This window comes from Bos grunniens, chromosome 14 (assembly GCF_055505025.1).
Source record: "Bos grunniens cultivar Pamir isolate PY7600 chromosome 14, Bosgru_T2T1.0, whole genome shotgun sequence".
In the NCBI taxonomy this organism is placed as follows: Eukaryota; Metazoa; Chordata; class Mammalia; order Artiodactyla; family Bovidae; genus Bos; species Bos grunniens.
This window is the reverse complement of record NC_141178.1, coordinates 14582945-14597797: the sequence shown is the minus strand read 5'-3', so window position 1 is coordinate 14597797 and position 14853 is coordinate 14582945. Positions and strand designations below refer to the sequence as shown.

Sequence of the window (14853 nt, the reverse complement as noted above, 5' to 3'; positions counted from 1 at the left end):
CTCCTCCGCCTCCTCCTCCTCCCGCGCCGCCGCCTCCCTCCCCGGGTCCTCCTCCTCCTCCGCTCCCTCCCTCCTCCTCCCTCTCCCTCCCTCTTCCCTCCCCAGCCGGCTTCTCCGGACTCCTCCGGGCCGCCCGAGGAGAGGAGGCGGCAGTGTGACTCCCAGCGAAACCCGGGAGAAATTCCTCCAGGATTACGCCCGGATTGGCAGCTCCGGGGACCAGTGGCCACAGGCGGCTCCGCGCCGCGGCTGCGCTGGGTCCGCTCGTCCTCAGTCCAAGCTTCAGCGCTCTGCTACGCCTTCATTCTCTGGCTTCTTTCTCCCCTAGTCTCTCCCCCCTTTTCCTCTCTCCTCCTGCGTACTCCTTCTTCTCTATTTCCTTTTCACTTGCACTTTTCTGGAAGAAAGATCGGTGAAAAACGAGATATGTATTTATTAATAGCTTTTCTGCCTGCGAGAATTGGACTATCGGTAAGAAACTGCTTTGGGGGCGGGAGTGGGGGGTGGGGGGGATGGGAACCACGAAGTTTACAGATGCCTGCAAGCAGTGTGAAGTGTTTCTAAGTCTCCAGTTAATGAAAATTGTATTTAAAAGAGAAGACAGTCAATGTAGTAAACGTATATTGAGTATTTCCCATTCTTCCTAACCACCCTCCCCCAAAAAAGGAAGTGGAGGAATACTCCCATAAATTAAAAATGCAACACTTTCAAAGCTTATAATTTCAACTAAAGACTTAAATACCATTTTGCCTCACAGAGTTTAAGCCCCTAAGGTATTTTATAGGTTCCATTTCAGCACAGAAATAGGAAGCTACAAATAGGGAAATTTGATGAGAGTTGGATGGAGACCTTGAATAATTACCGATTTAAGAGAACTTTAAAGAAAAGAGAGAGAAAGTAATTTCTAGTTTGCAAAAAAAAAAAAAAAAGTGTTATTTCCTGAATGGAAGTAATCGATCTGAAATATTTTGTTGTGAAGTCTTTTTTTTTTTCAATTCTGGGTCTATAGTACACTATACAACATGGCAAATGCATAGTTCCTTCCTATTTCTAGCATTATGTTTCCCTCTGACTTCTGAAGTGAATGAATTATGGAGCCATTCTGCTCCTAGAATGCCTGCTCTAGGAAACCAGGGAACTTTCTGTCTTGTTCACCACTGTATTCTCATTCCTACTTCATAAAATACACAATATATATTTCTTGGATAAACTTTGATCTAAAACTGTGAAAGTATCTGCCTGCAGTGCAGGAGACACAAGAAATGCAGGAGAAGATCCCTTGGAAGAGGAAATGGCAACCCACTCCAATATTCTTGCCTGAAACATCCCATGGATAGAGGAGCCTGGCGGCTACAGTCCAAAGGGTCACAAAGAGTAAGGCACCGCTGAGCACGCACAGATACTAGACTGTGAAAAATTTTGAACTTGGGATAAATTAGACTCATACTCTAAGTGAGAAATTACAATGTCTTAGTAACCTTTCATGGAAGAAATCTCAGAGAAAGAAATTCAGAGAGCCGGAGGAAACGTTAAGAGAACTGAGTCTGAGATGTCCACTTCTTTGGTTTAAAAGTCCCAACTACCAGGCTCCCAACAGGCAAATCTAAGGTGTTGGCAGCCAAGAGGTAATTTGGAAAAATGAAAGAGTAGACAGAAAAGAAAAATATCAGGAGACTGGGAGTTGTAACATCAGATGTTTCTGATTCCACAGAAACTGAGCTGGTACCTGTAGATCGATGTGGGTCTGGGTCTTGCTTGGTTCTGGGGAGAATGAACTATGACGGTGTTTTTAAAATGGATTCTTTGTGGTTTGAACACGGATGAACGTGGCCATTCCTACTTCTGCAGGGCTGCCAGTCCAAGGGCCACTGTCATCCTGTAACCTGGATGAAAATATTCTTAGCTCCCCTCACCAATACCCTGTATCCCATCCCCTCCCACCCCCACTCCCACCACTCCCCACAGAAAAGGGTCTGGCTAAACATGCAGAGTCAGCAGCTTCCAAGTAGGGAGACTCAAACCCCAGTCTCTGGGTTTCAGAACCTGTGGGTTCCGTAGAATTCATCCATGGGTTGAAGAATTTCTTGAGATGGAGAGACTTCTGAAATGAGTTTCCAAAGGACAATGAACAATACAAAAGAAATGTCATCTCTATTCCCAAAAGAGACCCAGTCTGCTCTCCAGACTTTGGGCAAGGCCACTCCCCCCATCTCCCCAACAGTTAAGTGAAGTTGCTCAATCGTGTCCGACTCTTTGCGACCCCATGGACTGTAGCCTACTAGGCTCCTCTGTCCATGGGACTTTCCAGTCAATAGTCCTGGAGTGGATTGCCATTTCCGTCTCCAGGGGATCCTCCCGACCCAGGGATTGAACCCAGGTCTCCCGAATTGTAGACAGATGCTTTTACCATCTGAACCACCAACAGTTAAGAACCCATCAAATAAACTAGAATTTTAGTGAAAGGGAAAAAAGCACTTCTCGACTGGCTGTCACAGCTATTGATGTTTATTGGGTCATCCACCTAATGAGCATGGAGACTGCTCTCTGTTTCAGCTTAGGCAGACTGGTAAAAATGAATTAGCAGATGCATCTGTGAAAGGAATGCATCTATGCAACTGATGACATACCCCAAATCTCTTGGTATTTTTGAGACTCTCAGTGACTTGGTATTTTTTTAATAAATCGTCTGTAGGAGAATTTATGTAATAAGGAGATGGTACTGTTTCATGGCTTTTCCAGTAGTCATGTATGGATGTGAGAGTTGGACCATAAAGAAGGCTGAGCACTGAAGAATTGAGGCCTTCAAATTGTGGTGCTGGAGAAGACTCTTGAGAGTCCCTTGGACTGCAAGGAGATCAAACCAGTCAATCCTAAAGGAAGTCAACCCTGAACATTCATTGGAAGGACTGATGCTGAAGCTCCAATACTTTGGCTCCCTGATGCAAAGAACTGACTTATTAGAAAAGATCCTGATGCTGGGAAAGATTGAGGGCAAAAGGAGAAGGGGGCAGCAGAGGATGAGATGGTTGGATGGCATCACCGACACAATGGACATGAATTTGAGTAAACTCCAGAAGATAGTGCAGGACAGGGAAGCCTGGCATGCTGCAGTCCATGGAGTTGCAAAGAGTTGGACACAACGTAGTGACTGAACGGCAACAACTATTTTGAGAGTCACATAATACCAGGTATATGATAACAAATATTCAAGACTTGGTGCTTAGGTGCATGAACAGGGGTGGCCAAAAGGATAATCTGACCGTGGGAAAATCACAGACTGTGAAAACACTTACACAAGAGCTGGCTACAAAAAAATTAGCCCTGCTGAGTGGGAGTGGGGTTGTCCCCATTGTTAGACACATGTCTAAACTTGAAAAGGGTGGAGACCCGTGTCTTAGTTTATTTGAGCTGCTTTAAGAAAAATGTCGTAGACTAGGAGGCTTATAAACAACAAAAATTTATTTCTCACAGTTCTGCAGGCTGGAAGTCCACGATCAAGGTGCTGGCAGCTGCAGTGTCTGGTGAGAAGAGGCTTCCTGGTTTAGAGACAGTTGTCTTTTCACTGCGTCCTCATGTAGTAGCAGAGGTGCAAGATTCTCTAGAGCCTCTAAGGGTGCAAGTCCTATCCATGTGAGCTATGCTCTCATTACCCAAGCACCTCCCCAAAAGCCCCACCACCTAGTACCATCACCTTGGAGATAAGGATTTCTTGGAAAGTGAAATTTGCTCAGTCCAACTCTTTGCGACCCCATGGACTGTAGCTTCCGGGCATCTCTGTCCATGGAATTTTCCAGGCAAGAATACTGGAGTGGGTAGCCATTCCCTTCTCCAGGGGATTTTCCCGACCCAAGGATTGAACACGGGTCTCCTGCATTGCAGGCAAATTCTTTGCCGTCTGAGCCATCGGGGAACCACATGTGGTGGGACATGCTCACTCAATCTATGAATTTGACTATCGCTACAGATAGTCACCTATCTGTGCTTTTACCTATTTGAAATATTTTTAAACTGATAACGGACTAAAATTCAGTAGAATCTGGTGGACTGTATCAAATACAGTACGTCTAGCTTGCGACTAGAGCCAGAGGCTCCTCTCTAACCTATGTTTTCAAGTCCTTATTTCAGGACTGTGCTTTGAGGGGCACAGCAAATACAATAGCAGAACCAATCACTTTTCGAATAGCTTCACTGATTGCTAAAAATAAATGCCCTTTCTCAAGAATCTCGAAAGAAAATATAGCAAATGAACAGAATGTAGAGACTAAGGTTCAGAAACATAAAAAAATAAAAATGAGAACCTATTTTGTATCTATGTATCCTATGATAACTGTGGAAGGGCAGGTGTTATGTTCCAGGGGGAACTGTCAGAGCAGGAAACTGCAGAGGAAAAAAAATGCTACCTGGTTGTTCTTCCACTCAGCATCCCCTGGAATGTTCCCAAGACTCTGGGTTAGAAATCCATTTAGTAGCATCAGCTCTGACTAAATTCACTCAGAAGAAAATAGAACCTGAGACTATGACGAAATCTAGCCAGCCAGATCGGAGAAGGCAATGGCACCCCACTCCAGTACTCTTGCCTGGAAAATCCCATGGATGGAGGAGCCTGGTGGGCTGCAGTCCATGGGGTCACTAAGAGTCAGACACGACTGAACGACTTCACTTTCACTTTTCACTTTCATGCATTGGAGAAGGAAATAACAACCCATTCCAGTGTTCTTGCCTGGAGAATCCCAGGGACGGGGGAGCCTGGTGGGCTGTTGTCTACGGGGTCGCACAGAGTCGGACATGACTGAAGCGACTTAGCAGCATCAGCAGCAGCAGCGGCCAGCCAGCCAGATATTATCAGTGCTAATAATGGCAAGTGATTGGAGGCCATGATGAATATCCACAGGCCATCCAAAACAATCTATTCTTAGCCTCAGTCTTCGCACTGTTCTCCCTGTTCACCTCTGTCAAGCCTTTGCCAGGGATGTTGACTGATTTGAGTTTCATAATTTGAGTCTGTGCTAATGTTGAACAAGATGGTCTCATTTTGGGCAGCAGGACACAGGCAGGAAAGTCAAAATCGTAGAGTACATAAATTATCCCCTGAATAACACAGAAGGCAAAACACTCTTTTTGGCGTCCCTAACCTTGGAAGGAAAGTTATGACCAATCTAGATAGCATATTGAAAAACAGAGACATTACTTTGCCGACAAAGGTCCGTCTAGTCAAGGCTATGGTTTTTCCAGTGGTCATGTATAGATGTGAGAGTTGGACTGTGAAGAAAGCTGAGCGCAGAAGAATTGATGCTTTTGTGGTGTTGGAGAAGACTCTTGAGGGTCCCTTGGACTGCAAGGAGATCCAACCAGTCCATTCTAAAGGAGATCAGCCCTGGGATTTCTTTGGAAGGAATGATGCTAAAGCTGAAACTCCAATACTTTGGCCACCTCATGCGAAGAGTTGACTCATTGGAAAAGACTTTGATGCTGGGAGGGATTGGGGGCAGGAGGAGAAGGGGACGACAGAGGATGAGATGGCTGGATGGCATCACTGACTCGATGGACGTGAGTCTGAGTGAACTGCGGGAGTTGGTGATGGACAGGGAGGCCTGGCGTGCTGTGGTTCGTGGGGTTGCAAAGAGTCGGACACGACTGAGCGACTGAACTGAACTGAACTGAACAGAATGGCATGGTTCTTGAAAGACTGGCAAAACTTGGCATCCTTTCATTTGACGAATATACGTGGGTCACCACCTGCACACGCCTGGTCCTTGTGGGGTAGGCACATGAGTTTTCTCAAAATATGTTACAGTAACACATTTTAAACTGAAAGTTGTCCTAAAGTCACAAGTCTATGACTAAGGTCCATGTCAAATTTCACCCTAAAGTCAGATATGAAAATTTAAAGAAAACATTATTTATAGAATATATCATTCTTGGGCATCAAGCAACATTTTCCTAAGAGCTATATATGTGAAATTAGAAAGTTTCCATAAAGGTATCTTCAAATTATTTGCACTGCACTTGTATTCCAGTTGGACAGGAATATCTAATCTTAGTTGATCTGATGTGAAATGGTATTCCTCTTGTTACTACTGTCTGCATAGACTATTACTTTAATGGCAGCAAGCCCTACCACCCCACTGCCCCCACTATGCTTGGAGATCCATCTTCTCCAAGACCCTGGAGGGGAACCCTACATACTGTATACTAAAAAGCCCACATCCCCTTGCTCACAATTATGCAGACCACGGCTGGATGTTAGGGGAGGCAATTTATTAGTGGGCCAGATTCACCCTTCAAATCATTTAAACTAGGGAACTCAATTGTACAGTGACCTGGGAGTTATCCAGAACCGGTAAGGGTTCTTGTGTCCTGAAACAGAAGGGGCTGATCTGCAGTAGAAAGAATAAAGCAGGTGAACAGAGAGGAGAGAATCAGAGAACACACGACTCCAGAATAATCCAAGATTCCTGATTTTTTTCCAGTTCCTTTTCTAGCCTCTTTTTGAGATCCAAACCAACTCGATTCCTTTGGGATCTACAAAATACTCTGGTAAAGTCAAGTCTTTAAGGTAAAGTCCTCATTTTTCCTTAGCTAGTTTTAGAGGATTTCTGTTCCTGGTAAACAAATGATCTCAGACCAAGACAGAGCTGAAAATGAGGTAGAGTTTTGACTATGTTTCCTTCACTTGGAATAGAATAGAATCCTTGCCATTTACTGCTTTATACACATATGAGTAAAGAACAGCTTCCGTGAAGACAGCCTACCATAAAAGTTATTTAGATTTCCAGAAAAAAAATTAGGTAAAAGGTATTTACATCATTGAATTATGTTGAGGAAAATATTTTCCCCAACTCAGTAGAGTTAGGTATCTTAAATATTCTAAAAGAATAGAATACATATATATTTATTTGAATAGAATAGTATTAATATTGGGACCACCTGCAGGCTAATACTGGCAATTGCTTCATTGAACATATTTCTAAAAGGTCTAGATGGCAGAGTGCACAAACATCCAGGTGTGAAACATTACCAAATTCTTTCAGGTAGTGAAATGTGAAACAGGCAGTATGGTCACGCCTGGGTGAGCTGTTAACTCACTCAATACACTCAGGTGACAGAATCTTGCATTTTATACCTGCTGTTAGTACACTTCAGTGGATAATAGCTCAGGGTTTGGCAACACAGAGACTGGAGTTTGACTCATAATTCCACCCTTTATTGTGCTTTAAGAGGGCTTGGCACCCAACAGCCCATTGACCCTAAGTCTCAGTTTCCTCATCTATAGATTGGAAATAGTAAGGTTAATGTGTGGAATCTGTGAGCTCATGCATCAGAGCAGTTATTGAGTTATTTTGTACATAGTCAATTTCCAATAAATGCCCTTGTCATTATTAGTGTTTCCTCTGTCTGAAGTAACCTATCTGTTCTCTCAGTTCTCTGGCTAATCCCTACTTGACCGTTCAGTGTCAGTTTAGAACTGTCCTCACTGGCAAACATTTGAAGGCCTACTGTGTGTCACAACACCTCCTCCAGGTAGCCTTCCCTGATCCCCCTCAACTGAATAAAGAGACCTTTAAGACAGTTAATTCTCACCTATTAATTATAACCTAGGATAAAATGTTTGGATATTAATAAAATTTGCTCATATAAATATGTTCTGTTGTGTCTAAAAGTACAAAAAAAAAAAAATAGCATCAGTAAGGGCATAGTAAACAAGAGAACCCAGCATTCTGCCTTTAGAAAAATGTGCACCATAACAAATTTAAATCTACATAAAAACCTAGAGAGGGAGTGTAAAAGTCTAAAATTGTAAATTCTAAAGGAGAAGTAAAGAGAACTGAATTGTTAAACAAAAAACCCTCAGATCAGATGAGAGATCAAATCAGTCGCTCAGTCGTGTCCAACTCTTTGCAACCCCATGAATCGAAGCACGCCAGGCCTCCCTGTCCATCACCAATTCCCGGAGTTCACTCAGACTCACGTCCATCGAGTCAGTGATGCCATCTAGCCATCTCATCCTCTGTCATCCCCTTCTCCTCCTGCCCCCAATCTCTCCCAGCATCAGAGTCTTTTCCAATGAGTCAACTCTTTGCATGAGGTGGCCAAAGTACTGGAATTTCAGCTTTAGCATCATTCCTTCCAACAAATCCCAGGGCTGATCTCCTTCAGAATGGACTGGTTGGATCTCCTTGCAGTCCAAGGGACTCTCAAGAGTCTTCTCCAACACCACAGTTCAAAAGCATCAGTTCTTTGGCGCTCAGCCTTCTTCACAGTCCAACTGTCACATCCATACATGACCACAGGAAAAACCATAGCCTTGACTAGACGAACCTTTGTTGGCAAAGTAATGTCTCTGCTTTTGAATATGCTATCTAGGTTGGTCATAACTTTCCTTCCAAGGAGTAAGCGTCTTTTAATTTCATGGCTGCAATCACCATCTGTAGTGATTTTGGAGCCCAGAAAAATGAAGTCTGACACTGTTTCCACAAAGTGGAAGTGATGGGACCGGATGCCATGATCTTCGTTTTCTGAATATTGAGCTTTAAGCCAACTTTTTCACTCTCCTCTTTCACTTTCATCAAGAGGCTTTCTAGTTCGTCTTCAGTTTCTGCCATAAGGGTGGTGTCATCTGCATATCTGAGGTTATTGATATTTCTCCCGGCAATCTTGATTCCAGCTTGTGTTTCTTCCAGTCCAGTGTTTCTCATGATGTACTCTGCATATAAGTTAAATAAACAAGGTGGCAATATACAGCCTTGACGAGCTCCTTTTCCTATTTGGAACCAGTCTGTTGTTCCATGTCCAGTTCTAACTCTTGCTTCCTGACCTGCATACAGATTTCTCAAGAGGCAGATCAGGTGGTCTGGTATTCCCATCTCTTTCAGAATTTTCCACAGTTTATTGTGATCCACACAGTCAAAGGCTTTGGCATAGTCAATAAAGCAGAAATAGATGTTTTTCTGGAACTCTCTTGCTTTTTCCATGAACCAGCAGATGTTGGAAATTTGATCTCTGGTTCCTCTGCCTTTTCTAAAACCAGCTTGCACATCAGGAAGTTCATGGTTCACATATTGCTGAAGCCTGGCCTGGAGAATTTTGAGCATTACTTTACTAGCGTGTGAGAAGAGTACAATTGTGCGGCAGTTTAAGCATTCTTTGGCATTGCCTTTCTTTGGGATTGGAATGAAAACTGACCTTTTCCAGTCCTGTGGCCACTGCTGAGTTTTCCAAATTTGCTGGCGTATTGAGTGCAGCACTTTCACAGCATCATCTTTCAGGATTTGAAATAGCTCAACTGGAATTCCATCACCTCCACTAGCTTTGTTCGTAGTGATGCTTTCTAAGGCCCACTTGACTTCACATTCCAGGATGTCTGGCTCTATGTGAGTGATCACACCATCGTGATTATCTGGGTCGTGAAGATCTTTTTTGTACAGTTCTTCTGTGTATTCTTGCCATCTCTTCTTAATATCTTCTGCTTCTGTTAGGTCCATACCATTTCTGTCCTTTATCGAGCTCATCTTTGCATGAAATGTTCCTTTGGTATCTCTGATTTTCTTGAAGAGATCCCTAGTTTTTCCCATTCTGTTGTTTTCCTCTATTTCTTTGCATTGATCGCTGAAGAAGGCTTTCTTATGTCTTCTTGCTATTCTTTGGAACTGTCACTCTTTTGAATTCAGATAGAAATAAGGAAAATGTTTCTGGGAAGGAAGAAATACACTGTATAATAACGTCAAAATTCATTATGTCTAATGTTTACTCTTTTTTTTTTTTTTGTAGCTGTTAGCAATGCCCCCATCACAAAGGAAGAGAAGATATCTGCAGATTTCACTCCAGTGGTGCACTGTGAAAGCAGCTCTTCCCACCTGCTCACTCACCACACCCCAACGCCAACAGCCCAAGGTGACTTATGTGAACAGCCCAGTCTGAATGTCTTCCTTTCCCTCCCAACTCTATATAGTAACACTATATAGAAACAGACACAAATGCATCACACACACGTGAGTTTTTCGGTTAATTTTGTTCTTACTTGTTTTGCAAGAAAGATCACATTAAACACCTCATTTATCTTGTAGAAATTCCTCCAAGTCACTTGACAGAACTTTCATTCATTTTTTTAAATGGCTGCATATTTCCTTTGGTATGGGTACTTCACACTTGATGTAGTCATTTCCCCGCAATAAGGCATTCAATCTGTTTCCAGTGGTTTCCTAAAAACAATCTTACAGGAAATACCATTTATATATTTCCTTAATTCATGATGATTTTCTTTCTGGAGGCTAGATTCCTAAGAGTGGGACTGTTGGGTTGGAAAGTATAAATATTTTTAATTTTATGAGATGGTGTTTGACAGTTTCACAACAGAAAGCTTTCACATTTCCGCCAGGGATGTTTGAGAGCATTCTTCTTTCTCCACGTTGCAGCCAGCAATAGATGTTAACTTTCTTCTTGGCCATTTAATAAGTGTGAAATGGCAGCTCATTGCTAGTGTTATGTGCATTCTCCTGAGTACTGGTACTTTAGGGCATCTTTTTTTTTTAAGGTTTTGGTTTTTTGTGTGTTTTTATTTATTTATTTTGATGTTGACCATTTTTAAAGTCTTTGTTAAACTTGTTACAATATTGTTTCTTTTTTTGTCCTCAAGTCATATGGGATTTTAGCTCCCTGCTGCTGCTGCTGCTGCTGCTAAGTCGCTTCAGTCGTGTCCAACTCTGTATGACCCCATAGACGGCAGCCCACTAGGTTCCTCTGTCCCTGGGATTCTCCAAGCAAGAACACTGGAGTGGGTTGCCATTTCCTTCTTCAATGCATGAAAGTGAAAAGTGAAAGTGAAGTCGCTCAGTCGTGTCCGACTCTGCGACCTCATGGACTGCAGCCTACCAGGCTCCTCCGTCCATGGGATTTTCCAGGCAAGAGGACTGGAGTGCGGTGCCATTGCCTTCTCCATTTAGCTCCCTGACCAGGGATCAAACTTGCACCCCCTCCATTGGAAGGCAAAGTCTTAACCACTGACCGCCGGGGAAGTCGCTAAAGCATTGTTTATATTGGTTATATTTGGAGTTGGTCTTATGTGTATTATCTGTTTGTATCCTTTTCCCATTTTTCTTATATGACCTCTTGTATAATTGCTCTAAATACATCAATCTACAACTGTGGTATTAATCCATCTTACATATATTTTTACATATACTATAATCTATTTCCAATTAACTATCCTAACAACTGATTTATTTGTATGTTTCCATGTCATACCATAATCATTTGATTACCTTGATAATACAGTGCCTTCTGATATTTCCAAAACCAATCTTCCTACTCTCTAACTACACATTGTTTTCTTTTTTTCCATACTTTTCTCCGATATCTTTGGGTGTTTTTTCATCCATATAAATTCTAAGAATATTTTAGACAATTAAATCATTTTAGAATTCCATTTGGGGTTGAACTAAATTTATTATTGGCTTTGAGACAATTAATGTTTTTATGATATTGAGTTATTTCAAACCAGAAAATGTTATATTCAACTTTGTTAAGATCTTTCCATTTTTTATAAGATTTTATAGTTTCCTATAGATCCTTATGGAGAAGGCAATGGCACCCCACTCCAGTACTCTTGCCTGGAAAATCCCATGGATGGAGGAGCCTGGAAGTCTGCAGTCCATGGGGTCGCTGAGGGTCGGACACGACTGAGCGACTTCACTTTCACTTTTCACTTTCACACATTGGAGAAGGAAATGGCAAACCCACTCCAGTGTTCTTGCCTGGAGAATCCCAGGGATTGGGGAGCCTGGTGGGCTGCCATCTGTGGGGTCACACAGAGTCGGACACGACTGAAGCGACTTAGCAATAGCAATAGCAATATAGATCCTTATACATCATGTGAGCTTCTTTTTATAGATAATCCCATATTAATATACATTTTAGCACTGTTATAGTGTTTCTCCTATTTCATCTAGGAAGTTATTGCTAGAGGAAAACTGCTTTATCTGATATTTTGTATACTACCATCTTTTAAAATTCTTTCAGTTCAGTTCAGTCTTAGTTACTCATATATTTTTTAATAGAGTCTCTTGGCTTTCTAGGCATACAATTATATCATCAGCAAAAAGTGTGGTTTTATTATCTTTTCTAGTATTTATGCCAGTTATTTAACAACATAAGTTATAAAGAATGAGGGTGATAATAAGACATTCCAATCTAGCTCCTGATTTTAAGGAAAATAATTTAGTGTATCTTAGCATTTAGAATAATACTTGTGGTTGGTTTCCAGGTAGTTTTTAGCAGATGAAATGTTTCATTACTTATTATGAGTTTTTATTAGGAACAGTTCTTGAATTTGATGAAAGCCCTCTATGTTCCAAGATTTATTGCTAAGATTCCATGGGTTCTGTCCTTTAGCTGGTTGATGTAATAAATTGTGCTGATGTTCCCTGAGAGTGATTTTTTTTTTTAATAGCAAGCCACTTCCACATTCCTTTAACAAAACTTACTTGATCTTAGTCTATCATTTTTTGAGAACTTGCTAATATTTGCTTATACAGATCTTCCTCAGCGTATGATAGGGCTATGTGCTGATAAAACCATTGTAATTTGAAAATGTCATAAGTCAAAAATGTATTTAATACACTTAGCTTACTGAACATAGCAGTTTAGCTTTGTTTACCTTAAGTGTGCTCAAACACTTACATTAGCCTACAGTTGGGAAAAATCATCTAAACACAAAGCCTATTTTGTAATAAATAAATACATTTTAGATCTTAGCAGTGATCATTTTTCACCTTCTGATTTTTATTAAGAAATCATATTTTTAGTATTAATTTTTATTATTTATTTGCAGATGCATTTGAGCTCTTTAAGTGCACTTATTTTTTTTAAACTTGTGTTTTCATCTGTCTTCTCAGGTGAATTTTCTTCTCAGTTTTATTTTCAAGTGTGAGATCTAATGTATTTTCCTCACTCAGGCTACAAAAAGGTCTTTAATGACCCAGACAACCATGATGGTGTGATCACTCACGTAGAACCAGACATCCAAGAGTGTGCAGTCAAGTGGGCCTTAGGAAGCATTACTACAAACGGAGCTAGTAGAGGTGCTGGAATCCCAGCTGAGCTATGTCAAATCCTAAAGATGATGCTATTAAAGTGCTGCACTCAGTGTGTCAGCAAATTTGGAAAATTCAGCAGTGGCCACAGGACTGAAAAATGTCAGTTTTCATTCCAATCCCAAAGAAAGGCAATGTCAAAGAATGCTGAAACTACCGTACAATTGTACTCATTTCACATGCTAGCAAAGTAATGCTCAAAATCCTTCAAACTAGGCTTCAACAGTATGTGAACTGAGAACTTTCAGATGTACAAGCTGGATTTAGAAAAGGCAGAAGAACCAAAGATCAAATTGTTAAAATTTTTTGGATCATGGAGAAAGCAAGGGAATTCCAGAAAAACATCTACTTCTGCTTCATTGACTATGCTAAAGCCTTTGACTGTATGGGCCACTACAAACTCTGGAAAATTCTTAAAGAGATAGGAATATCAGACCACCTGACCTGTCTCCTGAGAAATCTGTATGCAGATCAGGAAGCAATGGTTAGAACCAGACGTGAAATGAGAGACTTATTCAAAATTGGGGAAAGAGTACAACAAGGCCGTATGTTGTCACCCTGCTTATTTAACTTCTCTGCAGAGTGTATCATGTGAAATGCCAGGGTGGATGAATCACAGGCTGGAATCAAGACTGCTGGGAGAAATATCAACAACCTCAGATATGCAGATGATACCACACTAATGGCAGAAAGTGAAGAAAAACTAAAGAGCTGCTAGATGAAGGTGAAAGAGGAGAGTGAAAAAGCCAGCTTAAAACCTAACATCCAAAAAACTAAGACACTGGCATCCTATCCCATCCCTTCACGGCATATAGGAGGGGAAAAAATGGAAGGGGGAAAGAAAAGCCCAAGATTTTATTTTCTTGGGCTCCAGAATCACTGTGGATGGACCCTCCTAAGCTATCTTGTATTTTATTTTTAATATTTACTCATCTATTTGTTTATGTGTCCACCCTTGGGTCTCAGTTGTGGCACACAGGATTTTGCCGTGTCATGAGGGATCTTCTGTTGCAGTGTACAGATTATCTAGTTGTGTGTGGGCTTAGTTGCTCCACCACATGTAGGGTTTTAATTCCCTCACCAGGGATACGACCTGTGTCTCCTGCATTGCAAGGTGAATTTTTAACCACTGGAGCACCAGGGGAGTCCCTCTTTCTTTATTTCTGTGTACATGCATAGTGGCTCAGGCGTGTCTGACTCTTTGCAACCCCTGGGCCATAGTCCGCCAGACTCCTCTGTCCATGGATTTTCCAGGCAAAATACTGGTGTGGGTTACCATTTCCTACTCCAGGGGATCTTCCCCACCCAGGGTCTACTGCACCTCCTGCGTTGGCAAGAGGATTATTTTACCACTGAGCCACCTGGGAAGCCCTATCTTTTATATTTTCCAAAATGAAATACACTACTGAAATTATGACAAGGGTAGCTAGAATGGGCTATGGAGTGAGACACATCTAGGATTTGAAACCCATTTAGTGAGAACAGAGAAGGTTTAAAGAGCAAGTGTTCTTTGCAAGGTGAACGTCTCAGGGAAAACTTCATGCAAACCACGAAATGTCTTCATATAACAGACTAAAAACTGTGACTCTGAGAGTTTCCCTCATTTGCTCAAATTGACTCAGCTTTTAAGTTTTAGAGGCAGGATTCCCAGATCAGCATGTCTAGAACCTTTTTTTAAATCTTCTGAAATTTCTTCCATAAATTCTTCTTAGTCAGGAGTTGGAAGCACTAGTTATTGCTAGCTGTTTAAAGGCTTAAGCAAAAA

General features: G+C 41.6%; 1 long non-coding RNA gene across 11 annotated transcripts in view; it reads left to right on the top strand.

The window, feature by feature from the left end:
• The first annotated feature begins 78 nt into the window (after nt 1–78).
• LOC147359077 (uncharacterized) overlaps nt 79–14853 on the top strand; it is a 49394-nt gene continuing 34619 nt past the window's right edge. For 9 of the 11 annotated variants that reach the window (XR_015140520.1, XR_015140514.1, XR_015140515.1 and 6 more), the window contains exons 1-2: nt 79–471; nt 9769–9891. This is a non-coding gene — a long non-coding RNA (uncharacterized LOC147359077). Of the gene's footprint in view, nt 472–9768; nt 9990–10633; nt 12419–14853 lie in introns of those variants that run through there. The other 2 variants (XR_015140519.1, XR_015140518.1) reach the window with 2 other exon arrangements.